Source organism: Tasmannia lanceolata, unplaced genomic scaffold, assembly GCF_043159265.1.
Source record: "Tasmannia lanceolata isolate RefF3 unplaced genomic scaffold, GAP_Taslan_0.1 ptg000002l, whole genome shotgun sequence".
Lineage (NCBI taxonomy): Eukaryota > Viridiplantae > Streptophyta > Magnoliopsida > Canellales > Winteraceae > Tasmannia > Tasmannia lanceolata.
Window position 1 is genome coordinate 43,873,450 of NW_027518679.1, and position 4,574 is coordinate 43,878,023.

The following is a 4,574-nucleotide window of genomic DNA, read 5'->3' on the forward strand; positions in this document are numbered from 1 at the left end:
GCGTTTTCAAATTTGGAGGAGTAGTGGCGGTAGTGTTTTGCGGTTTAACTACTAAAAATACTGTGTAAGCCCTTACAGTCACTTATCGAGATTTTATATGGTGTAAGCCCTTACAGTCACTTATTTTTTCAGAAAGTACTGTACGGACACACTATAGGATGATCCAAACCGTCCATAACGTAAATAGGCTGTGCCGAAAAAAATAAAATTCCATAGGATGATCCTAGCCCTCCGATCGATGGAGGAACTGCATATTATGGAAACTTCTATAAATCGGAGGGCTAGGATCTAGGATTTATCATCTTAAGTAGCATTTAATTTTTTTACTTTTACCCATTTTAACCAAATCTATTACATTAATTAAAGATGATAGCTTTGTAACCGTTTTGTGCTGAGGTGGATTTACATAAGAGGAATGATAGAATGAAGGGTGCCGTTACAAAAAACAGCTACAAGAGGTCAAGAGCGTTTCTATTGTTCTGATTGGCGCAGAAAAATACAGAAACGGTTATGCCTTGAATGCACTTGGCTGAAACTAACCAATAGGAGCGCCCTTGTAGCCGATTTTTGCAAGGGCGCCCTTCATTCTATCATTCCTCAGTATATAAATCCATAAACTCTCTCCATCAATAAAAGCAACCGTTTCAAAATCTCCTTCTCTCTTAAATAAAGGCAACATCTCTGATGAGATTTTACATCTTGTAAGCCCGTATATTCAATTATTTAATAGAATTAAGGACACAGTTGGACACGAGCATATTTACTCACAAGTATATTTTCAGGGTAAGAGACATAGCAAGAAAACATATTTACTATATTGTTGGGCCAAATTCCAACCTTCTCTTTTGGAAAGACCCTTGGCATCCTAACGGCCCATTGGAAAATCAATCATCTATGAGTTCCATTTCCATCCCTGAATCAGCCACCATCTCAGATACGATATCTAATGGTTGGTGGAGCTTGATCCATCAACATCCTGAAAGCCATCATTGTCACTAGCCTCTTCTCTTCTTCCACTCCATCATTTCCAGTAAGGATGCCTGAAGCTGATGGAACCTCTCCACCAAAAGTGCATGGAACTCGATTCGGTCCTCTCACCATCCTCCAGATTGGGTTTCATCTTTGTGGTTCCCTGGTCATATTCCGAAGTTCAGTTTCACTGCCTGGCAAGCAATTCAAGATCGTCTTCCAACCAAAGATAGACTCACCTTCCTTCCTATCAATGCTGATAAGAGATGCCTTAATTACTTTTTTTTTTCTTGTTCCTATTATGCCTGGATCTGGAGAACAATTCTCAGGAAAATATCCCTCCGGAAAAATCAGAGAAATTCGTTTGGCGAAGAGGAGAGTTGGATCCGGAAAATATTCAAATTCAAAGGCCAGAGTGGTTGTCTTGCAAGAATCCTCTTAACTACTTCTGTTTACTACATCTGGTTAGAAAGAAATTGCAGACTTCATGATAAGATAAAAACTCACAAGAGCATTATCTTAGATAGAATCTATCGTGTTGCAAGGAGCCGTGTTCTCTTCCTTAAATGAATGAAGATTTGAATGAAGTAAACAGTCGTATAGCCCAGATTTGGAATCGCCCCCTCTTTCATTCTCAATCAGAATCTAGATTTTGCCAGTGGGTGCTACCTTCTCAAACTGAGTTAAAGATAAACACAGATGCTTCGATCAGTTCTGATATGGTTTCTTTGGAAGGTATCCTCAGAGACAGCAAATGCCAGATCATTTCTCTCTTCTTTGTTGCCTATGACTCGGTCCCCATTCAAGAGGCCGAATTAGAAGCAATCATCAGGGGTGTTCAGCTAGCCAAAAATAGCCAGGTGGAAAATTTATGGATAGAGTCAGATTCTCTCAATGCAGTTCAGATTATCATAAAGCAATGGCCTTGCCCATGGAGAAAATTCTCTGTTCTTGAAAAGCTCCATCGAGATCTAATCTCCCTAAATTCTTGGAGAATCAGCCACATTTGGAGATAAGGTAACAAGGCTGCTGATTTCCTATCTAAAAGCAATTGCATTTGTAAAGGGGATCCCATTCCTCTATCTTGTATTCCATATGATCTCTTTGTAATTGCCTTAGAGGATTCCTCTGGGACCCTCTACCCTAGATTGTAATTCTTTTTCTGTTTAATATATGCTGGTCGGGGTCTGCCTAACCCCAATTTACTGAGCTAAAAAGAAAAGTATATTTACTCATTCTTTAGTCTCTCTCTCTCAAATGAAATTTTACATGGTGTATGCCCTTATAATCCATTATTTTTCAAAAAGTACTATAAAGGCCACACCATGGGATGATCCAAACCATCCATTTGATGGGCCATGATTTTCTCCCTCCTTAATTCTATTTTTTTAATGGTAGCAGAATATATTAAATGAAGACTGAGGAAGTCCCCCTTACAGAAACAGAAAAACATAACACTCCCACGGAACTGAAACTGCCTCGGGAGATACAATTAAGGAGGGAGAAAATCATAAAGTTCTAAATCCTGCTTCGATACTCCATCTTTTGCCAACTTATCAGCCACTTCGTTAGCAGATCTTCTCACATGCTGGAAAGATACCTGAAGCCCTTGTAAGATATCTTTAATCTCGTCAAAGAATTTAAGAAATCGCCACGGGGAACTCCGAGGGCCCCTAAGCCAGCTGATAACATTCTGCGAGTCACCCTCCACAATACATCTTTCTGATCGGCCCCTAGCCAAGCTCATAATACCTTGATGCGCTGCCCTTACCTCCGCTTCATTCGAATCTGCTATACCGATTGGACCAGAAAAAGCTTAACTACCCCGCCATTACTATCTCTTAATACTCCACCAATCCCTGCAGGGCCAGGGTTGCCCAAACTTGATCCATCGAAATTTAATTTGACTATCCCTTTATGAGGAGGGCACCATTGCTGATTGGATACTGTGGACCCCGATCCGAGAGAGAGGCGGGGGACAGGCCCCACACTAAGTCTCAGGATCATCCACGTGAGTGGAGAGCTCTACCAAGGAACTCTCGAAAGAAGTGCCCCTCACAGTATGAGTGGCGATATAAAAGGTGAGATACCTCTCGATTCGGGGACTAGCCCAGATTCGAGGCGTACCTTAAACAAAGAAGAGTCGCCATCCAAGGAAAAAGGCAAATGGGCCCTGGATCCCATACTATGCTCTGTTGCAACGGATAACCAGAGATATAAAATAAGGTTCGTGCCTGGTTACGAATTCGGAAGGTCTAAAGAGCACCTCATCCGCCCAAGTGCAAACACCTAGTCTCTTATGCCATTTACTTAATAATTTTGAAGAGTTTTGGGCGAAAATCATATGAAATGGGAACACAAATCTTCGAGAAGACGTCTATCTAATCATGCATGTCTCGGAGGAATAATAAACACACATAAAAGAAATAAAAGTGTCACCTGAGAATAACTAGGTTATAAGTGACATACCTAATGGGTGTCTAAGTTCTGGTGTGCAAACACATGCATGTTACAGCTAAATGTATAGGATCTGTACATGAAAGTAAGAAAACACAGCGAAAACATACAACACAAATCAACTCTATACCTGACTGGACAAAATGAGTCCTAACTCTAATGCGACCTGACTCGGACCAAGATGGGCGTCCATCCCAACTGCTCTACGTATCCCGGCCTCGGGAAGAATCGGAGTCAACGTAGTTCGATGCCATATTCTAAACTACTATGCCTAACCATCTAGAACCACTATCCTATATTCGATCCACTAGACTCGACTGATTTTTAAAGCTTTTTTGTACGATCACTTAAGTTCATGTAAATTGTAATTTTTAAGACTCTCTATATGCCCTAACTAATGCAAGTTGATTAGCCTTAAGCTAATGCAGGTGGGCCCTACATCCTATGTGTAACTAGGCTGTGCAACCTAAGGAAAACCATGAGCTGACTATATGCTTCCTAGTCTAGCCATCGGTTCGACTAAATGTCTAACCGATCGACTTGAGGCCTCCTAACTCTAAGGACACTCACACGACAGGACACACCATATCAACAAATCAAGACAGACTCCTAACTCTAAAACAACCTAAATAGCTATGACAGACTCCTAACTCTAGGGGAAGATCTTTTTGAAAAGGTTTTGAAGAAGTTTTGTATTTTTGAAGGTTCGAAATGTTTATTTTTAAAGGTTTGGCTGGACCTGGGATGTGGATCCCAAGCTGCACTACGTACCTCGTGGAAGAGGATCAAGCCAACGTAGTTCGGAACAGAATTCCTAACTACTCCTAATGACTCAAGATTTTTGAGATTTTTGGTTTTTTAGATGTTTTTGTTGTTTTTAAGTATTTTTGACTCAAGGGGGGACAAATCCTATCATCATAAGGGGAGGACAGACTCCTGATATCCCGCAAAGGTTGGACAGCATCCTATGCTTTGCGGGGGAAAAGAACAGAAACACAGCTCTGCAAGGGTTGGACAGCATCCTATACCTTGCAAGAGTGGATAAAAACATGATACGATGAGAGGTAGAATAAAATCCTAACCCCTATGATGATAGAATTTGACTCCTGAACAAGAGGACTGACTCTCTAGACTAAGGACGGATTCCT